At 39.9% G+C, this 24,907-nt stretch overlaps 6 non-coding genes across 6 annotated transcripts; 2 read left to right on the top strand and 4 right to left on the bottom strand.

Moving 5' to 3' along the window:
* Nucleotides 1-1,908: 1,908 nt before the first annotated feature.
* On the top strand, nucleotides 1,909-1,980 carry TRNAM-CAU. Its single transcript has one exon. It is a non-coding gene; the product is annotated as a tRNA-Met (tRNA).
* A 2,764-nt stretch (nucleotides 1,981-4,744) lies between these two features.
* On the bottom strand, nucleotides 4,745-4,817 carry TRNAF-GAA. The gene has a single exon. It is a non-coding gene; the product is annotated as a tRNA-Phe (tRNA).
* A 981-nt stretch (nucleotides 4,818-5,798) lies between these two features.
* TRNAF-GAA lies at nucleotides 5,799-5,871 on the bottom strand. Its single transcript has one exon. It is a non-coding gene; the product is annotated as a tRNA-Phe (tRNA).
* A 488-nt stretch (nucleotides 5,872-6,359) lies between these two features.
* On the bottom strand, nucleotides 6,360-6,433 carry TRNAN-GUU. The gene has a single exon. It is a non-coding gene; the product is annotated as a tRNA-Asn (tRNA).
* Nucleotides 6,434-10,326: 3,893 nt separating this feature from the next.
* On the bottom strand, nucleotides 10,327-10,399 carry TRNAM-CAU. The gene has a single exon. It is a non-coding gene; the product is annotated as a tRNA-Met (tRNA).
* A 13,303-nt stretch (nucleotides 10,400-23,702) lies between these two features.
* On the top strand, nucleotides 23,703-23,775 carry TRNAM-CAU. Its single transcript has one exon. It is a non-coding gene; the product is annotated as a tRNA-Met (tRNA).
* Nucleotides 23,776-24,907: the final 1,132 nt, after the last annotated feature.

Genomic DNA, 24,907 nt, shown 5'->3' with positions numbered 1-24,907 from the left:
AGTGTCTTAATGTTTGTCTCTCAGCAATGAGAAAAGGCCTCAAATACCACTTCATGGGAAAAAAGGGAATGGGAGTGGGGGTGGGGGAACCCAGTAGTCAGGGTGTGGTTGAAATGGTTTGAGGGACACAGTGAACATGGCTATTGAGTTTCTTGTGCCTACATGACTTGAAAACCTGTTCTGAGAAACCAATTTCCCAAAAACCCACCTCTCACTGAACACTTTATAAAATCAAGACCCCAAAATTGGGAGAAATCTGAAACTACCTTTCATATCAGCAATACCCATTGACCCCCAAATCCTGGATCTCTCAATAGCTACCTGAACATCTGAGGCACTTGGAGATCAGGCTTCTAGGATTCTACAACACCATCTCTGGGAAGAGTGAGTTAGTTTAGGAGAGGTATATAAAAGAAGAAGAAACTGGAGAACTTTCATGCCAATCAAATCTCTCTTTTTTAGGCAAAGCCAAGAGAACAACAGAGATGGGATCCTTGGCACATTGACCAAGAAATAATTTTGTTATGGGAAATTTGCAAATATTAGAGAAGTGGAAGAAAATCATGTTCTGTAATTTGTTTTCTGTCCCTTTGAAAAAGAAATACAGAAAGCATCAAAAAAAAAAAAAAAAAAAAGAGAGAAACATCCAGGAAGAGAGGTGTCTATGCAATGCAGTGGAAAGAGTGCTAGAATCAGGATAATTAAATTCCTTGAGGGCAAGGGTTCTTTGTCTTCTTGTTACCGTTTCTCCAACATCTCAGTAAGAGCTTAATAAATGTTTGCCAAAAGAAATTGAATTGATCTGATTTAATCACCAAGCTTTTGTTGTTATAGTCAAAACTCTTAGCCTCCAGAGCTACAGAGAGGCCCGCTTCACACCCCTGCCTATATAAGTAAGGAAAAGCACATTTCCTCTTTTGGCCAAGGAGCCTTATTATTGAACCTCACCAGTTAGTACAGACTGACACTGTGAAAGGGGGGAATAACAGCCTTCTAGTGAAGGGAAATAATTAGGCTAGAAGTATCTGATGGGAAAAAAAAAGTAGAATATCTGGCATCGAAGCTGGTTATATGTGCAAACTATGAGATCTCAAGGAGCTACATCTATTGAAGAATGGTCGGTATCTCCTCAGGATTTTTGTCGAATCCACTCTGACTTCCTCTTGCAGAATTCATTGCCAAATAAGTTTCCTTTAGCCTCAGAGTTTCAGAACCATGGTCAGTTCCCAGAGCTGGACTTTTCACTGGGCCTCTTTTCTCTCTTCCCCTTTTCATTAATTTTAGTATTTTAAAATAGGAAACAACGGCAACAACAAAAAACATAGCAGTCTTACAACAATACGGATTTGTATGGCGGGGGTAGGGGAGAGAGAGAGAGAGAGAGAGAGAGAGAGAGAGAGAGAGAGAGAGAGAGAGAGAGAGAGAGAGAGAGAGGTGGCCAAATTTAAGCGAAAAAATTTGAAATCCCTCTGAATTTTCAATGGTTTCCGCAGCTGCCTCCCTTCTCGGCCTAGCCTCCGCATCTTTACGGTGTATATTACTGTTACAGAAGGACATCGAAAGATGGAAAGAGGAAGCTTTAATTATAAAGACTCTTCTTCTTTTTTTTTTTTTTAATCAAGCAAGTAAACAACAACAACCAAAAAAACAACAACAAGCCCAAGGGAAATGCTGTGACTTTCCGGTTTTCTCTCCAGCTCTTGCGTGGACCTTTTTTTCTCCATCATTCTCCCTCCTAGCCTCCGCCCCCCCCCCAACCCCCTCCCCTCTCAAAAAAATCGTTGTTACTAGAAAAAAATATGTGAACCTATCAGGAAATTCCGAGGACAGGGAAACAAAGCTCATATACAGAAAATCCGAAATGAAGTTAAAAGAAATGAATAGTAGTATTTAAAAGCTGTAGCAAGCAGCAGAGTGGCGCAGCGGAAGCGTGCTGGGCCCATAACCCAGAGGTCGATGGATCGAAACCATCCTCTGCTAAAAATTTTCTCCTACTGTAAAGTAAATGCTACTTAAAAACCGGTTTTATCTATACCTAGTTTCTTTAAATTGTGGAGTCTTGTAAGGAAAAGCTTCTCCTATTCCTCATATTTTTCTGAACACTTTTCCTCAGTGCTGAAAATGGCAGTTATTTCCCAAGGCCCAATCAGGAGCTCCTATGTCCACTGGGTTATGGACGGGTGATGATCACATGTCTATCAATAAAATTAGGCTATTTAATTAAGGGCTCTTTTTAGTCTTGTTATACACTACTTTCCCCTCCTGCACCTTGCAATGCAGCTAAAGTGTCTTCTCTGCTCCTCCTATAAATCAGTTCTCCTCTCTCTGAACTTTTGCATCATCCATTCTATATGACTGTAATACCTACCCTCCTTACATCCACTTCGAAGAATCCCTCTTTTAAAGATGTAGCACCACCTTCTACATGAAACCTTTCCTAATCCTTAGAGCCTTCTTTAGAATATACCTAGTATTAAACTTCAGATTTATTCATATTTATATTTTTACATATTTTTATAATTATATGTACTTTTAATATTATTGTTTTATTATTATATTACTGATTATATTATTGTATTTGTCACTTCTCCTTTAGAACCTGGGGAGTAGAGATTGCTTAATTCTTTGTATCTGTAGCCACATGCCATGCCAGAACTCCATTCTGATAACTGACAGGTTTGCCTAGGGCAATATTGCAATGCAAAAATCCTGCACTACAAGTGTCTGGCATAGAGTAGACACTATAACAAATGCTTAACAGATCGATTAAGACAATTTGGCTGCAGTTTACAGCAGCCGAACACTACCTGAAAAACTCTTATAACTCAATTCGATACTTTGTTTACATGTACCCTACTTATAAACTCAAGATCATGTAAACAAAGTCTACCAGTCTGAAAGTAGAGGAGAATACTCTTACGGTCCATTTTGTATTTGTGAGAATTATAAGTTAACTATTACTTATTGCTCAAGAAACTATTAAGCCTACTAAGGAGACAAATTTCATTCAGTCATCCTCCTGCTTCCCTCTTTCATATTGTCCTGGAGAGAGGGGAAAAAAAAAAAAGCCACTTTGTCTTATTCAGGAAATGGGTGACGTCATAAGTAGGGAAGATGAGGAAATCAACTTCTAGTTTCTTTTTTAAAGAACGGGAATGAATTGGTACAGTCAGAAGGGGATGAAACTAAATTCATCTTTATTAGTTTGGGTGCTCCAGTGTTCTTCCAGGAGCTTTTGGACCTGCAAAAAGATAACAAACCACCCTCTCATATCCACCTTAAGAACCTAACTGAATCCCCTTCACCTCTCATTTCTATGCTGTGTTTTAAAAATCCAGAAACCTACAGACTCCCTCATACCCTGTAACATGAACAAACTCAGGGACTGGTGGAACAAATGAGAATAAAGTCATTAAATCTTCTATAAAAGAAAACAAAATTAACCAAGCCAAAAAAAAAAATGTCCCTAGGAGACAAGTCATTGATTCCACCATTCCAGATTTGAGTTTATTCATGGAATCCTTTAACAGTAAAGAAATAGAGATTTATTAGAAGACATTTAAAGCAAGAAAGTTCAGGGGAAACTCCCAGGATCTAACCCAGAAGGAAAGATTATTTTAATTAATTTTTGCTGTCTCTAGAGTTTTTTTTTCTTTTAAAAAAATGAATTGTATTTTATTTTAAAAGCAGTGGGATATTCACTCCAATTGAAAGCATAAAGCTATTGTGGAGCAGGGTTTACATAGGAAGGTTGGGGGGTGAGGGGGAGATAAACACACAGAGACAAAGGCAATACCATTTTTAAGATATTTTCCTCCTTTGGTTCCAACCTAGAGTAGGAACAAAATGAGCCAGAGAGTATGTCTTTTCCAGTAATCTTACAAGAATAAAAATTTAACTCACTCTTCTTTTTATATTTATTTTTACCAGTTACATGTAATAACAAATTTTCCTAAATTATATGATCAAACTCATCTTTCCCCTTCCCTTCCCCCTCCCAGTGCTGACAGGCTATTTGATCTGGGTTATACATTTATTATCATGTAAAACATATTTCCATGTTGTATAACTCACTATTCTATAATTTGCACATGTTGTTCTCGTCTCCTTTTTTGAATGTTGGAATCTTTGCCCTACTCCAATCCAACAGTACTGCTCCCATCCTCTCCAATCTTTCAAATGATCTCATTAAGCATTTCTTACATTTTTTGGTACCCTCGAGGTGTAGTTAATCTAGGTCAGGTGACATGCATTATTCAGAAACAATTTATTGCTCTATTACTATCGTTTTATATACCTTACTAATGATACATTAGCAATAATAAAAGCCAGTCTTTATTTATAGTTTTATGGCACAAAGAACTTTACATATTTTATCTCATTTCGTCTTAACAATAACTGAGGTAGGTCTTATTCATTATCTCCGTTTGGCAAATGGAAGATCGAATGATTTGCTCAGGATCACAGAGAGTAAGTTAAAGAAACAGGATTTGAACTATTCTCTTCCTATTCCCAGACCAGCCCAGAAGAAAACAGTCGAAAGATGAGGATCCGACAAAAACAACAAAGAAAGAAAAACCAAATCAAAGAAGTGGGCAAAGAAAGAGAAATCACCTGTTGCTCAGGGGAAATAAAGGGAGAAGAAAGAAGCCCTGGGGGACCAGAAGAGGAGATACGATTTCTACGTTACCAAACGCGCGGGCGCGCACACACACACACACACACACACAAAAAGACTCACTCTTGCCGAAACCCGGGATCGAACCAGGGACCTTTAGATCTTCAGTCTAACGCTCTCCCAACTGAGCTATTTCGGCTCGCCCAAGACAAGTAATTTAATTATTTTTCTTTTCTTAAGTTAATCGTTTTCCGCTCTTTCTAAGGAACAAATTGTTGACCTGAATAATTAGTTCAGCCAAATCTGGTACACCAAAGTTCCCAAGTTTTCGCTCTGATCCTATAATGCAAATTCCTCTCATAATGGAATCAAGAGAAGGCCCGCACAGTCCCTTCAATTTACAGCTTTATAGAACTCTTGAGACTAAGAACTAAGTTCATCCTATCCTATAAGAAAACTAAAGAAGGGCAGAATCTAAAAAATGCAGGAAGAATATCCAGGAAGAAAAGACTGAGCAGGGATCTCTAATGCCAAATTCTATAGAAGGATGGTATAATTGGTATACAGAACTCTTCCAAAAGCCTTTGACACAGTGCACATCTGTATGTACAGAATCCAGGAGAAAATGGGCTCACTCTTAGAAAGCACATTTTGAAAAGAAGTAACTCACAGCTCCAAAAAGTCTCCTTGATAGTGCCCTCAAGATAGTCCCTTAGATATCATGTAACTTTTATGCCCAACTCTCTGCAGAGCCTTGAATTTGAACAATCTGCATTGGATTCCCGATGAAGACACTATAATTAGCAATTCTGAGGATAATGCAAAGACGGAAAGAAAGGAAGGAAGAATGCGGGTAATAATGGTTACAGTCGCAGGAGAAAAATATCAAAATTCTGATTCTCCTAACCTGAACAATACAGCAGTAAGAAAGGTTCTATCCCAGTGAAATAAATGATCTCATTCAACGCAGTGAAGTCACAATCTTTGTAACAGGTCCCTGGAAAGGGAGATAGTGGGATTGCCTTCTGTGGGAGTCGTTCTAAAAAAGAATGCTCTGATAGAAAAAGCAAACAGGTTTTGAAAGCTTCCGGTCTGAAGACACGGGAGAATGTGTGTGAGACGGTATTTCATAAGAGGACTTTAAAATCCCAACCAAACGCTTGCAAGGTTTTAAAAACCTTGCCGAAACCCGGGATTGAACCAGGGACCTTTAGATCTTCAGTCTAACGCTCTCCCAACTGAGCTATTTCGGCCCAAGTGAGCATTTTTCTTTCATCTTTTCCCTTACTTTAGTCGTCTTAAGTTCGAGCGTTTCAATATTTGTAAAGAATTTTTGGTGGGAAAAAGATAGAATCTAGTATCCAAATATCCCATTTCGGAAAGGGAGAACTTAATAATACATCTAATTTTGATAGGGAAGAATAAAATATCCAAGTTCACCTGGGCTCCTGCTATCTCTCTTTCACCTCTGTTATATTAGAGGTGAGGAGACAGCTTGTTCTTTTACCTTGATATCCTACAACGGGAACCCCTTTGGCAGAGGGGCACAAATAACGGGTGTGAGGCTATCAGAGGCTATTATGGAATAAAGTGAGGAGAAAAAGTGAGAGAGAAATATATAAATAGCTTACGCCAGCGTAAACTTGAGATCCTTTAAATACCCTAATGTGCACTTGGAGGTAACTATTCTCGTATATTTAATTTTAAGGATTCCCAAAGAAGAGTATTACGAGATCGAAAACGTCCCTGGGTGGGCTCGAACCACCAACCTTTCGGTTAACAGCCGAACGCGCTAACCGATTGCGCCACAGAGACACGTTTCCTCTGTAAGTAAATGGGATTCCCTATCAAAGGTAAAAGAACTCTTGTTTCTCGTAAGATCTTCCAGTCTATGGTTTTGGTGTGTTGTTTTTTTTTTTTTAAACTGTTTAGATAAGTTCAATGATTTAGTTTGTCCATAGAGAAGTAAAGACATCTATTCTTTTTTGTTTCTTTTAAGATACTATGAAAAAAGCAGGAAGCTAGGTAATCTGTTTTAAATTAAGGGATTGTCAGTGAAGTGAAGTGGGAAGAGATAACAACGAGGGCGTAAATAGGAGGAGGATTGCAATAGTCACTAGAGGAAATAGGATAGGATTGATCTAGATAGCTAGAGTTTTGACATCTGGGAGGATTAGTTCTTCAATCTCTCCCTTCCCCAGACTCGGGTCACCAAACTCCAGGGAGTGCCCCGCGTTAGATTACAACTCCTAAGAGCCATTAAAGTGGGAAGCTTAAATACCTTTCTAGGGGAACCTGGGGACTGAGTATGAAAGGGATAGTTGATTGGCTTTACAATGGTAGCAAAGGAAAACGTGGAGTCCTAGACAGGAATAACAGGGAGGGGCTAGTGCTTTACAATGGACACAAAAAAGGAAAGATCCAGCCCAGGCCCAGGCTACTAGGGGAAAGGACTTTGGCCTAAGGAGGGAAATCACTGGGACAAAAGAGATACTTAACACTTGATGGGATTAGCCCTCCCCCACCTAAACTACCCTAAAGTCTATAAATTAGTCTGAGACTAAATTTGGACTTTCCCCTCTGGGAGAAACTCTCACTAACTAGGTCAAACTAGGGGCTTTTCACCTTTAAACTAACTAAATTGGGGTTATTGAATCTTACTGGGCTATAAATTTGGGGGCTTCTAAGATTCCACATGGACACTTGAAACCTCCTCCCTCCCACCTAGGGACTCAGCAATACTGATTTCTTTGCTGTTTTACTCACAAGATTCTCATTTCTTGCAAGTCTCACTCTTCTCAGCAGGGCTTCCTGTCTTCTTTCAAGTCAAAAATAAATTCCTTCTTTCAGCTAAAAGCCTTCCCTAATCCCACTTCTAATGCCTTCTTTCTCCTGATTATTGTTCATTTATGCCACTAAAACTTTTTTGTGCAATATTGTTTGCACATTGTCTTTTGTGCAATATTGTTTGCACATTGTCTTTTGTGCAATATTGTTTGCACATTTTCTCTCTCATGAAACTGCAAGCTCCTCTGGATCAATGACTGTCACTATCTTTTGTCTTTCTTTGTATCCCAAAGCTTAACACAGTAACTGACACATAGAAGATGTTTAGTAAATACTACTTGGCACTCCCTGTAGAAATGGAAGAAAGGGCAGGTAACTGAGGAAGAATACAAAGTAGTACTTCAAAATAAATCATTATTGAGATCATCAGCTTAGAAAAGTAAATGAAGAAGACCTAGGCAATACAGCTCAGGTCTAAAAACAAACAAACAAAAAATACACTGAACAAACCCTTCTGATGGGGAATGATCATCATTAATCTTAGAACAGCAAGGTTGGAGCAGAGTCTCAAAAATAATTCCGTCCAACCCCATTTGTTGAAGGAATCTCTTCCTTATTCCTGACTTGTGTCAAGCAACTTTTCCCCCTAAATTCTTCCAGTGACAGAAAATTTCCTAACAGGGAATTTGTGTCATTTGTATCATGGGTGTCACTGAATAGAATAGGAGGTGGGGTAGTGGGGAGACATGTGCTTTAGGAGGATCATTTTGAAAGCTGAGTGGAGGATGGACTGATGTTATGGAGGTGCAAATGGTGAACCCATGGGTTCAGGAAGGAAACCTTTCTCAAGAATGAGAGGGCTGTGTGACCCTGGGCAAGTCACTTGACCCACATTGCCCACCGTTACCACTCTTCCACCTATGAGACAATACACCGTAGTACAAGGGTTTAAAAAAAAAAAAAAAAGAATGAGAGGACTCTGAAACAGCTTAAAAGTAAAAAGAAAGATTTATTAGTATGATAGGATTAATGGACAGCAAGACAGCATGAATGGAACAACTATAGAAGTTACCCCGGAATGCTCCAGTACAGGGGTTTTTATATTCTTTACAATACTGTTATGCTTTTCGGCACTCAGGCATTCAGTGGGGTGAGTGGTCTGCCTGAGATCCTCAGGGCATGGGCTATCCAGGTGTGGCCTGGAGGTGTATCTCTTGGCCTATCTCTACTTAAAGGTCGATCCTTTAAGTTTTAGGAATAGCTTGTAGGTTGGACACCCCCAAAGCTTGTGCTTATTCCCTGTTCCCGTGAGAATCCACCCTGAAGGGAATCCCAGACTAGCAGTTGTGACTGAATAATGGACCCTAGGGTACAAGCTAAATATCCTTTTGTCTTAGGCAGTCTTCCCTCAGAGACCCTTTCCCAGGAAGGCACACACTGGCCGAGACCATCCTTTAGTATCCATAGTAAGTAGCCCTTTCCCTTACACCCTAGCTTCTGGCTAGGATTCCTTTCCCAGGCTTGATTGTATCCTGTCAGTATGATAATATCAATCATCTTTCCCAGCCCCTGGATCTTCCCAAATGGTATATAAGTTCCCCAATTTCTTTTGTTCCTTGGAGTCATCTAGATCATTGGCACTCCCAGGGATCAGGGACCAGAGCAAGCAGAGTTCAATCCTCAGACTCTGCATAAGGCATGTGGCTTGGGGATCTGAGTGGAGGCCTAATCAGCCCTGTTCCCCCTTTTCCTTAATTAAAGAGTGGCTTTTCTGACTATTTAATAGTTTTGTGTTTTTTCAAAGTTAGAGATATTAGGAAGGTAGAATTGAGACTACACCTGTAGAGTCGTTGTCACTAATCTTCCAACCTCAGCATTTGAGCGAACCCCAATAATGATCCTATTCAGTTCCCTGTCAGTTGAAGGCAGGGAACTCTCTATAAGAACGACAAACTGGGTGACGACTAACTTTCCCATCTCTGCTCCCAATCTCTTTCCTGTTGACTAGAAAAATAAAGCGGAAATCAGCCCCGTGGGAGGACCTGGGGTCTTATGCTACTTTGTTTCTCCACAGCCCACTGCTGTGTGAGAGTCTGAAGAAGTCTTACCTCAAAACAGCACCACTCTGGTAAAACCGGTCTGTTATTCCGACTTCTGGATTCCCTCTTATTGTGTAGCGTCGGGTTCCCACTAGGTGGCGGTGCCACCTACTTAAGTTAGATGCTTTGGTACATAAATTAGATTTCCGAGCAGGAGAAAAGAACCATCTGTAGTTCACCCATCCCTGCACGCAAACAGCACGGACACACTGGACCTCGCAGATAAAAAGTTCATATTATAGTGACTAATATAGCAGATTTTGGCAGCCATTGCCTCCTAGTGTTCCCCAGGAATAATTACTGAGCGTTAGATTCCGGTTTATGCGCATGCAGAGCAAAAAAAAAAAAAAAAAAAAAGCCAGAGCTGTGATGTTTTGGTTTTGTTTTTTTTTTTTTTTCTCTTCAGGGAAATAAAATCATGTTAAGATCCAGAAATCAAAGGGGTTACCACTCTTATTCTCCTGTTTTTCTCTCTATTTTTTCCTGCCTAAATTTCAAGCACCAGTGGAAAGAAGGGAAAGAGGGCTCTGCGTCTGGAATCTCAACCCATGGCACATTTTCGCTTTCTGTGGAAATTAAGGTTTTAGTCATTTCTTTAAAAGTCTGTGAATAGCTTTCCTCTCAAATGAGCTAAAGGAAATTTGTGTGTCCAGAACTGCAGGAAATTGCTCTCCAGATTCAGATTAATAAATAAAAGCCAGATGATGTAATATTAGCGGGTCTCTGTTCTTTAATCATCGTTTACCTACAGATTAGTAGGGAACAACCATAATTTGTTTGGGGCTTCATTTGTCTTGATCCCAGAAATCTCTAAAACATGACTGCCCTCTCTGAGGATCGAACTCAGGACCTTCAGATTATGAGACTGACGCGCTGCCTACTGCGCTAAGAAGGCACTTGCGATGGAGGTTCTCTCAAGTTCTTATGGAAAAAATCATCCCCATTTTCAATTGACGTAATGTTTGTATATTTTTTTGTTTTTTATTCTTTACTTTCAATTCGATATAATGTGATCTTTAGATAGCCTGAAAAGGAATCCTTGGCTACATTTTACTCTAATTTCCACTTGGGGGCACTGGAAAGTCTTGGATCAAACAAAGGAGAAGGGCCCCAGGAGAGAACACACCAGTCCTGTGCCACCCTCTTAGGAGCCACAATGTGGCTCCAACCTACCTTTCCAAACTTCTCTCTCAACCACTCTTACTCTTACTCATGGCTTAGATTCATTCAGGGCATCTTTCCCACCAGCCTGCCTGCGTCCTCAAACCCAACCACCATTCACTCGCCTTACCAAGGACTCTACCATTAACTCCGTTGGACTCCACCTCTTCTCTTTTTTCCAGGCTTCTTTGCCCCTGGGCAGTATGTCACCCACAATATTCCCCAGGGTAAGGGAATCAGAAATAATATGTAATTGGGAAGTGTTAAATAAAAATACAGTAAGCATAACTAATATATTTTATATATTTTAAAGCTAAGCAAATATGAAGCCCACATGGATGAATGGATGATTAGCCCTCATTTCTATTTGAGTTTGATGCCATTGGATCTAGGACACTGGTATTCTAAGTGGGTTGTGTTCCCCTCCAAAAGGGAGGACATGGTCATCTTTTGGGGATGTGGGAAGAAAATACAATATGTTTTATTTTTATTCCCTTGTTCTATGAACATATAAGACATTATCTGGACTGATCCAATGCCCTCAGTCAATAATTCACTTTTCAGATTTACCATACCTCCTGTATCTAAGTTAAGCCTAAGACCTCCCTCCAGGTGAACTCTCATGTGACAAAGGCAAACTTGGAGTTTCCAGATTTCAAGTTGATACTCTACAATCCTGCCCAAGTTACTGTTAACTTAGGAAAAAACCCAGAACTATTAAATAGTCATAAAAGCCACTCTTTAAACAAGGGAAGGGGGAACAGGGCTGATTAGGCCTCCACATAGAGCTGTGCCTTACCTTATGCAGAGTGAACTCTGCTTGCTCTGCTCCCTGACCCCCTGGGAGTGCCACCGAGCTAGATGACCACTCCAAGTCTTGAGAAACTTGTGCTCCAGGGGTTCTGAATAAATTCCCTCTCACCTCCTCCTTTGACTGGGTACCAGGAAGGAGAATGTCTAACAAAATAGGGTGCAGCCAGTCCTTTCTCCTTCTACTTCCAGTGTTGCAACTACAAATTCGTGATTTCATTAGGTTTTTTTGTAGCCTCTTCCTCCTCCCTCTCTTTTTCCTCTGTTAAGGTTTGTTTTAACTTGCTGGCCAAATAAACTAAATCAGAGGTAGGTGTAAGATTCCAGTCTACTTTCCCTCTCTTGAGGAGATTGGGGAAGCTTTTGTTTAACCCCTCCACATAAAGGGTATTAAAGGTGATTAAAGCATCTGGGCTGTCTGGGGATAGCCCAGAGTTCCCCCTGAAGGTAATCAGGAATCTATTGTAAAAATCAAATACTGACTCTCCTACCTTCTGATTGTAAGCTTGAATTTTCCCCAATTTACAGACTTTGGAAAAGCTTTGGGAATTGCTTCTAACAAAGATTCTCCTACTTTCTTTGCATCTTGGAGGTGAGCTTCAGGTCCTTCTTTCCTGGCTGTCAACTGATTTATGTGTTCTAAAGGATTTTCCCAATTAGCAGTTTTAAACCAGTGATTGACATATCCTGGGCCTACCAATATTTGGACCAATTGATAAAGGTCTGAGAGGCCTGGCTGATAAGTAGAAAGAGTTACCTCAAACTCCTTGGCAAATTCTATAGGGCTTTCCTTAGTCTTCGGAAATTCCTTGGCTATGGCTCTGAGCTCTGTTTTTGTCCAGGGAGCAAAGGACGCCCGGTTCCTTCATTTCCCTTGATTTTAAAGGGGAACTGAGGAATGGAGACCTCTGATGAACCTGGAAATTCTGGCATGCTGTCTAAAGGGGGTGCTGGTTTACTAAAGCTACTTAGGAGCTCCTTAAGGTTCTTCACCTCCTTCTGTAAATTCTTTATCTGCTCCTCATTAGTCTCCCTACTACATTTCTTAGAATGCCCTCCTTGTTCAACTTGATTTTCCTCCTCCCTTGCCTTTCTCTTGCTCTTACCCTTCTCCTGGTTCCTGGGTTGTTCTGACCTGGATTTTCTTCAGGTGCATTCCTCGAGGCACTGTTTGAAGACTTCTTTTTCATCTTCCTTGATCTCCCGACCTGTTTAAAACAGACTGTAGGAATACTATCCTCCCTTCATTAAGAGAGCCCCATTTTGGCCAGCTTACCTTTGGACTTTGTCACCGTTTGCCAATTATCCAAATATTTGCATGCATTAGGCCCACACTTTGAAAACATGTATCTTGCTTCCATATTGCTAGGTGGTTCTTTGGGCTGCTGGCTGCTGCCACCTCCTGGGGCCACAGATTTACTGTTCCCCATATCCAGACACCCCCGGGGCAGTTCTGGTTCTTTCATCCTCCATAGATCTATGGACTTTTTGCTTAAACCCCCTTAATTAAAGAGTAGGTCGCTCCCAAATACACTCAACCGAGTCCTTTTCTCCAAGAGCCACTTACCAGGCCCCTCTGCTAACTGGACTCCTGACTCAACCCTAAAAGGGCTGTGTGGGTACCTCACATCTTGGGGTCCTCGTTAGCAGGGCGACTCAGGCAGCCGGGACTTCAGATCTCTCTGGGGAACCTCCATTTTGTTAATTTAGAAGTTTAGCTTTTTGGCTATAATATTCTTATAAGCTATAAGCTATAATATTTCTATAAGCTTTTTTGGTTATAACACTATGACAGTGATCTATGACAATTTCAGCTTCAAAAGAATTTTAAAAGTCAATTTTTTTAAAGCCTCAAAATTAAAATTAACTTCAAAAATTCTCTCAAGATTGAAAATGCTTCTAACTTTCCCTAACTTTAAAACCTCTCACACACCCCAGTTTGAGGAGGTTGAGATGCTAGGGATTTAAAAAACTTTTTTTTTTTCATTCACCTTTAACTACTTAGCTATGATCCCTCTTACTTTGTGGGAGAAATTGTTGCAACTAAGTTAGCTAATGTAAAGTCTATAGATAAAAATTCTTGTGAAAATAATTCTCTTGCTTAGGCAGTTAACATACGGATCTCCTTAACCAAATTAGTTTTGGATATATTTTCCAATTTCCCCGAGTATCATTGGCAATAAAGGTTCATTCACCATTCCCATATTCTAGGCCTTGCCTTTCTAAGGCTCCTTCAATATGATTACAGAAAATTGCTAAAACAGGAGAAAAGTGGGAAGTAACAAAATGAGGGAGAAAAGCTCCCAAAATTTGGAATATTAATGCCATGCATAAGTTGGTAATGATCAGCAGTCACCTGTAGAACTTGACAGAAACTTATTTCTCAGCCCTTCCATTCGCCTTGTGACTGAATCCATAACCAATTTTCCTCCATAGCATTTCTTTTCCCAATTATCTTCCCATATAATTTGCCCTTAGATGGCAATTCTCTCTAACCATGTTCAGGGTTTAAACCACATTATCTTTGGTTATTAGCAATTATTTCTAGGCTCCATCCTTTCTTTTCCTGAATTCTGATACTATTTTGAGACAAACTAGAACTCTGGAATCTCTGTGAGTTTTCAAGTCTGACAGACATTACCTTTAATCTTAACAACATAAAATGCTATTATTCTAAACTTTTACCTGCTTTAGCTGAATTTGGGGAATATCTCTTCTCTATATTCTCTACTTAGAGAGTCTTTGCTCAGGGTAAGTATAATTCTCAGGGTAAATAAAATGGCCAAATTTTTGTCTGCTACAGAAATTTGAAAGGCCAAATGAAAGCAATTAAGAAAGGAGATACTTATCGGTTCCAGTGACATCTTGGGGCTCCTCCCGGATTTCTCATAAGTGTCTTCTTTGGAGAATCCTTCAGGTTCAGATTCTGAGTCTTGTTCATGCTTTTGGCTCCTAAGAACTCCAACCTACAAGCTATTTCTAAAACTTGGGGTTCATCAGATCTCACTAGACCACAAGTTTGGGGTCTCTAGATTCCATGTCAACATTACTTGACCCCATCACCTAGCCACTCTCCTACCTTGAAACTAATACTTAATACTGATTCTAAGGCACAAGGTTAGGTGTTTTTTTTTTAAGTTACTAGGAAACTTATGGGTCCCTTTATATACTCTCTCCCTGCAACTCTTTGCCAAATGTGACCTTCTTGAAGGCAAGATTTGTTTTGCTGTTCTTTGTATCAGACATTTTACTTTATTTTATTATCATTTTGATAAATACAATCTTCTAGAATCATTTTACATACCAAGATAACCTTCTATTCTGGTGCAATCACCATTCTTCCTACTTTTTGTTTTGCCATTAGACTTTGATGACTGGAAGAGACAGTGAGCCTGATCACTTTTTAAACTCTGACTCATGTTTAAATCCAGTCCTCAAGCAAATCAAAGTATCATCCTGTGAAATCACTGATCCTCTTAGAAAACCATTTCCTTTCCCAATGGATTAAGTCTAACAGAGATTGTGTCTTGTCCAGGGTCACAGAGCTAGTAAGAGTCTGAGGCTGAATTTGAAATCACTTTTTCCTTACTGGGAGCCCTGTGTTCAATTCACTGAGACATCTAGCTGCCGTGACCTATTGGAGAACCAAGGCCAAACAGCAATTGAGAATCCTCTGCTTGCTTTTCCGTATCTCTGAATTTAACTGAACTTCAGACCCTAACTTGTGTGACCCTGGGCAAGTCACTTAACTGCTCTCAGTCTCTTTCTTGATCTGTAAAATGGATATAATAATGATACCCCTCAGGTTTATCATAAAGATCAAATGAGAGATATGTAAAGACTTTCCAAAGTCTTATTTGCAAACCTTAAAGCATCATACAAATGGTAGTTATTATGATTAATAGGAAGAATGATTGGCTTGTAAGGCGATGTTTACTTGGGAAAAACACAGAACTACTAAAGAAGTCAGAAAAACCAAGTCTTTAATCAGGAAAGAGATAGTGTTCAATATTTTGGCCACCACACAGAGTCAAGCACTTAAAAACTATCTCTGAGATGTGTCTGAGGGATCACCAAGCTAGATGATTCTCCTAAGAACAATAGAATTCAGGGAACTTAAACACCATTTGAGGAATTAAGGACAGAGAAGTATGATTGGTTGACATGACCATGGGTACAAGGAAATGAAAAGTCCAAGACAAGATTATCAGGGAGAGGCTGATACTTTACAATAGGTACAAAAGAGAAGGGTCCTGCCAAGGACTGGACTTCCTGGGAGAGAACCTTGATACAATGGGAGAAACTACTAAAACAAAAGGATACTTAACATTTGATTAGATCTGCTAGCCCCACCTAATCTGGGTCTATTAAAGTCTATTGTTCATTCTGAAATTGGTGAATCTGAGGTCTCTCTGGCAAATTCTCTGGGGACTGGGACAAATTTGGGGGTCTCCAGATTTTAAACTGATAGTGATTATATGCTCATTTGTGAATTTATTTATGTTACTTGTCTGTTTATACATTTTCACCATTTATCCATTGGAGACCAACTTAGAATTTTTCACGTCAAGCTTTTATCTCATAAAATTACCTTGAAGATTTTTTTTCCCTTACATATTTCATGGTTTTTAAAATCTAAACAAATCCATCCCAAAAGTTCTTCTGTTTCCCTCATATTTAAGACTTTAGCTTTCATCCACAATGGAGACCATTATATTAGTCTAATTTTCTTTTAATAATTTCCTTTGGCTCCTGTTTAGAAAATTATTCCACTTTTTTGTATGTGTCCCTAATATGCTGTTGGAGCACTTTTAAAAATTGCTTTGTTTTCCAATTTTCCTACCAGTATGAGTCAATTCCCCAGTTTTTAAAACTCCTTAAATACATTACTCTTTTGAGGATATTTGATTCATTTCTAGGACCTGGATGCTTTCCTGTTAAACTTATTTTGTTCTCTTTTTACTTTCAGTATAAACAGTTTTGGTGATTAACTATTTACAATATGGTTCGAAGTCTGGCAGGGCAAATATTTCTTCATATTCTCTTGTTTAACTTTCCAAAAGATAATCAGAGAAGAAATGAAGAGTGAAGCTCAAAAGTTGGTGTTTTCTGACATGGCCAGTTCTCTCTTCTAATGCTTGGAGCTGAATGCCTTCTCCAATTATCTGAGGGCAGGTACATTTTTCTGTTTTTAAACTTCCAGCAGCTCTCTGAAATCAAGGGCAAGTCCATTGTATTTGCCTATCCTCAGAGGAATTCCCTGGGTATTTTAATATGAAAATATAATGATCAAAGTGAAAAAGTGCATCTATTTCACAAGGCGCTAATGAGTCAAGTTTCAGGACTCTTACTAGGTGAGAGTAGGTCTCCTAAAATTCCCTTTTACTTTCACTTACCATTCTGTAATTTCATCAAGATTAGAAAGCTCCCGTTAAACTGGAAAATACATAGAACTATTAAGTAGACAGGAAAACCACACTTTCATTAAGGAAAGGGGTTCAGTGATTTCAAGTCCTCCGTACAGAGAAGTGCCCTACAAACCCAAGCAACAGTCCCAAAACTCTGGTTGCTCTGGTCACTAATGCCTGGGAGTGCCACTCTAGATGACAACTCTGAGGAGCCATGAAAATTGGGAAGTTTATATATCCTTTTAGGGGAATGAGGGAATGAAGATGGAAGAGTATAGTTGATTAACTTTACAATGGCTACAAAGAAAATGAGGTAGACAGGAAGAGGTTGATGCTTTATAATGGACACAAAAGGGAAAGAACCATTCAAGGGCTGGGCTATGTTGATAAAGGACTTTAGCCAAAGGCAGTGATGGACAAACTTCACCCAGATGCTGCAAGACATTATTCCTAATCTGACGAATACAATGAGTAGGGTACAATACAATGAAACTTCGAAAGAGTTGCCTTGGAAACAGACTGACCAATGAGCATTTCCTTTCCTTTGCCCACCCCCCCTTAAAAAGTTTGCCCATCACTGGCCTAAGGGGAGAAACCACTGAGACAAAAAGAGATACTTAACACCTGATAGGTTCTCCACCTAAAGTACTTTAAGGTTTATTGTTAGTCTAAGACTCAAGAAATTGGACTTTCCCTCAGGGAGAAACTCTCACGCACAAGGTCAAACTTGAGGTTTTCACCTCCAAGCTAACATCAAATCTCACTAGGTTACTGGTTTGGGGATTTCTAGATTCGGAGTTGACACCCCCAACTGACCCCTGATACATAGATTGGTTCAATACATTTTATTATTTCTGATTTACATAATGTCTTTTTTTGATCCGTACTGCAATGATTCTAAACTATGAATTGGGAAATGATATTTTCTCTAAAGTTGTATCATCCTCCTCATACCCACTAGATATTCCCTTCCATTGTTAGATTCTTTATTTTTATTTATGTTGTTTTAGAATTCCTTTTATGTAGGTTTCTTCAGAGTACAAGGGTCCCAAGAAAAGCAGTTGTGTCTTTTCTACTTCTAACCTCTGGACAACCATTCCTTTTGGACCTCTACAGTCACCATAAGTCAATTTTTTGCCACCACAAAGAGCACAAGCTATAAATATTTTTGTACAAGTATTTTTCCTTATTATCTCTTTGGGGATACAAAACCAGCAGTGGTATGACTGGATCAAAAGGCAGGCATTCTTTTAAAGCCCTTTATGCACAGTTCCAAATTGCCCTCCAGAATGGTTGGATTAATTCACAACTCCACCAGCAGTGTATTGGTGTTCCAATTTTGCCACATGACCTCCAACATTTATCACTTTCCTTTACTGTCATGTTGGCCAGTCTGCTAGGTGTGAGGCAGTACCTCAAAAGTTGTTTTTATTTGCATTTCTCTGATTATAAGAGATTTAGAACACTTTTTCGTGTGTATAAAAGGGAATTCTTGGTTATCTTTGAGTTCACACTTGTGAAAAGGGAATCCTTTGTTCCCTTTTCCTAGTTAGAGTTAACACTTTGGTTGGCAATAACTTTGAATTGACCCAAGCTTGAACTAGGTGGGAGAAGCTTGAAAACACTTAGTGAATTCACACCCTACCTAGTGCTAAGTGAGAAGCCAACAAGATACTTGGAGAGTTTCACACTTTTTTCTAACTCAGTCAGAAACTTGTTCACACCCTCAGAAAGTATGAACCTTTTTGATGAGCATTCACACCTCCAGAAGGTGTGAACTAGTTCCCACAAAAACCATCTCCTGGGCAGGGCTAGACAATTTGGAAGCTGTGATTGGCCCCTGTGAAAAGGGGCAGGGACAGGAAACCACCATAAAAGCCATGAAGGCAGTCTGGTAGAGGAAGGCTGGTGAAAGGCTGGTGAAGGCTTCTGGAGAAGGAAGTCTTCTGGCTGAGTCTTCTAGCTTTCCTGGTTTGTGGAGGAGTGCTGGTTGGGACACTGAGACCTTTTTGAGACTGCTCTCAATATCTTCTTTGGAATCCCACGTGGTAAGTTTAAAGACTGACTCTTCTTGAACTTCTCTTAAGGAACTTCCATTTAATAGAGACTCTGAATTTCATTCACCTCCCGCCCTCCGACTCAGCTGAGGGTTAATTAGATTTACCTAGGGGATCATAGCAAGAATTCAAGTGGAATTGCAGAGGCTGTTCTCTCTAGTGCCATCTGCTGATTTTTATTTTTATACCCTTTTTTCTTTATGCTCTGATACAGGTTTTGATTTTCCCATACATATTAACTTTTGAAACATCATATGATTGGCATTTACTAATTATCTTACTATGGTTAAACAAAGAAACAAGCTTATCAAGAATTATTCATTACCGAATGGCTTAGTTGGAACTTTATTATTTTCAGCCATCCGTAAGGTACAAGAACATCATTTCCTAGTTAAGCATAATGTTTGATTATATTTTAACTAACTAAATCATGCATATTGTAGTATAATCAAGAAGAAGTGGATGGAAAGGGAGAAATGTGAGAGATTGTGGAGAAGACTTGGCAAGTGACTGGGTATGGGAGGTAAAGGAAAGAACCTGCTTCCAGAATCCTCTTGTCTCCAGAGTCTCTGTGGACCAGATTGGGAAATCTTTTGACCTAAATCTCCATGTTTTCCTAATTTTCCTCCTTGCCAACAAAGGAAAATCATCAACATGGTGAAAGCTGCCAAATTCATAGATGTGGAGCAGGAAGTGGAGATTCCTGGGAGTGGTGGGGGACCCAGTGGCCCTTAGAGCTGCTGCCACCAGCAAGTGTAAAACTGTTACTTTTGAGGATTCCAGGCAGGAGAAATCACACCTCTTCTGGTAAAGTCCCAGGGGTAGGGCTACCTCCTATAAAAGGAGTGGATCATTGGGCTCAAAAGCATTTCCCTGTGTGGTAACAAAGTGTGCTTCTTTCAGTTGCTGAAGGAGAGAGACACTTCTAAGAGAAGCCAATGGCTGCTGAAAGGGATGTGCTCAAGAGGCTGCAGAGCGAAATCACCTGTGGGATCTGTTGGAACTACTTCTTTCAGCCAGTCACCCTGAAGTGTGGACACAGCTTTTGCCAAGAATGCCTCTGGTGGAGCTGGGAAGTTGGTGCAAGACCTTTCTCTTGTCCGGAATGTAAGCAAGATTTCCATAGTGGAGAACTGCCCGCTATCAATGGACGCCTAAGCAAGCTGACTGCCATTGGTGAGCAGCTCTGCTGCCAGCTCAGTCTTGCAGAGTGATGAAGGAAAGAGCCAGAGCCCCACTCACAAGGAAGCCTTCAAGTTCTTCTGAGAGAATGACCATCAGAGTGGATCCTGGGTGACTCCTTTTGAGGACCTGAAGGGTGTGGAGGCTGTAGAAGGCTGGCAGCTAAAAGCCAACAAAGATCCTTAAGAACTCTGCTCACCACCATGTCATTGGGGAACAGATCTTCAGCTCAGGTAGACACTACTGGAAAATGAATGTGACACAAGTACCTCAGTGGATCTTCAAGATCCATACCCCAGAGTGGAAGAGACCTCCCCCAAGTTCCCATGCTCACTCCCTCAATTGGCAGTTAGTGTACCCCAATCCCTCTGCACAATAGCACCTCAGCTTAGCTACATACCGGAACCAGAGATACCTTGTTATCTGACTTAGCAACTTGAACAAGGATTCCGGAAGGTCTATATAAACCCGCTATAACCCTCCCCCCAGGCGCTGCTCTTTCTTTGCTAGTAATAATAAAGTGTCTTGTGTGAACTTACATTGCCTCCAGGTCTCCATTCTTGGGGTCTGGGATTTGGGACCCTAACATTATGTTCCTGCTTTGCTGTGTGAAGAAGGAAGGCAATAAATAACTATTTGAAATCTACCTCCAATCCTTAAACCATTAAGTGAAAAGCTCCAGGGTTGAGGTCCACCTGGATTGTATTCCTGGCATTCTTGTCTTTTACAACATTCTCCAACACTCCCTCATTTTTCAGTTCCATGCTTTGGCATTCACACACCCTGCCACACCTACCTTTTCTCCTGGTCCCCACTTCCAGGAACAAAGTCTTGTCTGTCCCATGACTATCTGTCCAGTTGACTCTCATCTTTGTGCTTGCTGCTATTCTGCTCTCTCAGCATTTCTCCATGGAGTGATTCTCAATCTACCACCAGGTCCCTGGCTGGGGGTCATTCAATTGCCAACCTTCCCCTCTACCAGTAGGAACAGAATCACCTACATCATGAGGAAAACCGGGTAGATTCTTGTCTTGTGCCAAGTACAAGAGGAATCATTCCCAAGGCTGTGGTCTTCTCTCCTCTTCAATGGCTTTAGTCTGTTCGTGTCTTTCCTCAAGAAATCTATCTCCTTTCAGCACTTTAAAAGAATCCAGTGGTTCCTCTCCTCTGATTTCTGATTTTCTTTCCATAATGATATAGAGTCCCATGGGCTTCATCTATTTTAGCTTTTCTCAATCTTAGACCCTATCAATTTCAGGAAACCTTCCCTCATGTAACTGTGGGAAAATTTTTTTAAAAGATTGTGACTTTGTTTTGAAATCTGCAAGTTCCCTTTTTAGTTACTTCTGGGATGAGTCTGTGGCCTTCAAAGGAAAATATAGTAGGAATACATCTGTTAACTTTGAAAAAAGTTAACTATTAAATAGTCATAAAAGCCACTCTTTAATTAAAGAAAAGGGGGAACAGGGCTGTTTAGGCCTCCACTCAGAGCCCACAAGCCTTATGCAGAGTCCCGAGGATTGAACTCTGCTTGCTCTGGTCCCTGACCCCCTGGGAGTGCCACCGAGCTAGATGTTGACTCCCAGGAAACAAAAGAAACTGGGGAACTTATATACCATTTGGGAAGGTCCAGGGGCTTGGAAAGAGGATTGACATTATCATTCTGACAGGATATAATCAAGCTTGGGAAAGGAATCCTAGCCAGAGGCTAGGGTGTAAGGGAATGGGCTACTTAGATGGATACTAAAGGTTGGTCCCTGCCCAGAGTGTCTTCGTGGGAAAGGGTCTCCGATACTACCGGAAGGATACCTAAGACAGAAGGGTATTTAACATTTACCCCAGGGTCCATTATTCAGTCTGCTACTGCTAGCCTGAGATTCCCTTCAGGATGGATTCTCTTGGGAATAGGGAACGAGCACAAGCTTTGGGGGTCTCCAACCCTCAAGCTATTCCTAAAACTTGGGGTTCATCAGATCTCACTAGGCCACAAGTTTGGGGTCTCTAGATTCCACATCAATACATCATTCAGGCTCCAGTATTTCCTCTTCTCTTGCCATTTAGGATACCAACATAAAATTCAATGAGGGAATGTCTAAATGGACAGAGATAAACAAAGCCATGTTTTCAGTTTTCAGTATCTCTGGATTTCTAGCAGTAAGTGGCTTCTTGATAACACTGGACTGCCAATTTTACCTTTTAATGAGAACTACTAGGAGTTCAAAGATTTATGAAGAATAGAAAAGAAAAGAACACTACCCACATTCAGAGGAAGAACTACAGGAGTTGAAACACAGAAGAAAAACAACCGCTTGAACACATGGGTTGATGCGGACATGGTTGGGGATGTGACACTAACCTACCACACCAATGCAACTAACAATAATATGTAAATAAGTCTTGATTGAAGACACTGTTATAGAGGAGCAAATTAGTGAACCCCTGGGTTCGGGAAGGAAACCATTCTCAAGAATGAGAGGACTCCAAACTTAGCTTAAAAGTAAAAAAAAGAAAGATTTATTAGTAAGATAGGATTAATGGCCAGCAAGACAGCATGAGTGGAGCAGCCATGGGAGGCTCCTCCCGAGTCCCCCAGTTCTAGCCCTTTTGTATCCTTTCTGGTAGTGTCTACGTGACTCCCTGCACTCGGGCAGGGAGTTGGTGCAGGGTCTGTCCTAGACCCTCAGGGCCTAGACTGTCCGGGTGTGTCCAGGAGGTGTATCTCTTTGCCTATTTAAACTCAAAGGAATTCCAAGGACAATGGTCCTTGCCTTGGGGGTCTCAAGGGCAGGAAGGGGGAAGGGAATTCCCCTGCTCACAGCCTGCCAGAGTCAAGGGGTACAGGGTCCCTGCCATCTCTGCACAATGCCCATGTCAACACGAGTTAAAACCAGTGGAAATGGGAATTGGCTATGGGGGGTGGTGAAGGGGAAAGTAAAAACATGAATCATGTAACCATGGAAAATTTTTCTAAAAAAATAAAATATTTAAATCTTTAAAAAAGAATAGAAATAACTTATTAAAGCCTGTTATATCTAGTACATGACCAAATGGACAATTATCCCTAGTACTTAAAGAAAAAAGAAAAAAAAATTCCCTTCTGAATCCTGTTACCTTTACTATAGTCAACATTAGTGGATTTAATTTAATTTAGCTAATCCATCTCCTAGTTGCCAAAACATTGTGTGATATATTAGAATATATAGAAAAACAAAAAGACCATTTCTTCAAGAAGGTCACATTTGGGAAAGAGGAAAGGAGAGGGGGGTGTATGAAGGGATCCATCAGTTTCCTGCTAACTTTTTAAGTCTATGAATGCTGTTCCTAGTAGTTTGTATTTATTTAAAAATAAAATATAATAAAACTACTTTGTATGCTGAAACATTTTGTAAAGATAAAATATTTCAAAAGTGCAATACAATATTTACAATTGAAATGACTGTTCTATGATTGGACTTCACAGTTTTTAGATATTTTCAATCTTAAATTGCTTTACGTATTTAATATGTTTTTAATTTAAAAAAATTTTGAGAGGAAAACTGGGATTCTTTTTAAATTTTGGAACGAAGCAAGTCACACATCTGCCTTCTTAGCGCAGTAGGCAGCGCGTCAGTCTCATAATCTGAAGGTCCTGAGTTCGAGCCTCAGAGAAGGCAAAATGTTTTTACTACCTTAAAAGATTAGCATAAAATTTAAATATCCAAGCAAAGATAACTGAGTAGGTTTGTAACATAACTGTAGCTGAATGATGACTAAGTGCTCAATACTGAATTGTCTTAGACCTCAGAATCTAGAGAGGTTAGTTCCCATCCCATCCCCCTAAAATTTTTTTTTCCTCAGAAAAACCATGTGTATACCCTTATAGAAATAGCTAAAACCTTAGTTTCCATAAAGACACTGCTGAGATTTGGGATTCCAGATGGGACCTGTTCTCTTTCCCCTACCTTTTCCTACCAGTACTTGAAATTTGGACAGGGAAGATGGAAAGAAAAATGAGAAAAATGAAAGAGGAGAACTCTCCTATTTCAAAAATCCCTAAAATATCTGATTTAATTTCCCTGGGCTTTTCTTTGTATTCCTAGAGATTAGTACTGTTGACTTGATTTAACTCATTGAAGTGTTTTCAAGCAGTTTTTGTCCTCAGATCTGAGCTGGCATTGATTACACCTACCTTATTCATATTCTAAAGCCTGAGTCACTATAAAAACTGTTTTCAAAAAGACTATGCTGCTGGTTTGTATTATTCCTCAGTTATCTGACCTTATTTCCATTTCATATATTTCTTCTAATCTGATTGATAACTTCCTTGTGTATCCACATGAATCTTTTTAGACAGCTTCCCACTTTCAGTGGAATAACTTCTGTTTATATCTTCAAATGTTCATTCTTATGAGTTTCTCATACTTCTTGAAACAACTTTGCCTATACAGTTTTAGGGTTATGGTTATAATTAGGCCATGAGAACTTTCTCTCTGAACTTTGAGATCAACTTACCTCAGATTTATATTAAGTGGTTTTCTTTGTGCTAGAGACAGGGGGTCCTGAAAAAAACTCTCTGGGGACCCCTCTGCTTATCTTTGATATTGGTCTTTGGGCACAGGATTCTTGAAGAGGAAGTGATAATATGCTATTATCTCTTTAGTCTTGGAAGGCTTTCCATTTATTAATCCCTACTGACTTGGGCAAATGGATGGGCTGTAGCTGTGACTTCAGAAGGTATAGAGGAGAGAGAGTTTTAATGACAAAATGTTTTATATCATCAGTTCTTAAAGAGAATTAATTTACCCA

The sequence above is a fragment of the Gracilinanus agilis genome, chromosome 1, assembly GCF_016433145.1.
Source record: "Gracilinanus agilis isolate LMUSP501 chromosome 1, AgileGrace, whole genome shotgun sequence".
NCBI lineage: Eukaryota > Metazoa > Chordata > Mammalia > Didelphimorphia > Didelphidae > Gracilinanus > Gracilinanus agilis.
Note: the sequence above shows the minus strand (reverse complement) of the source record. Positions and strands in the feature narration are given on the sequence as shown.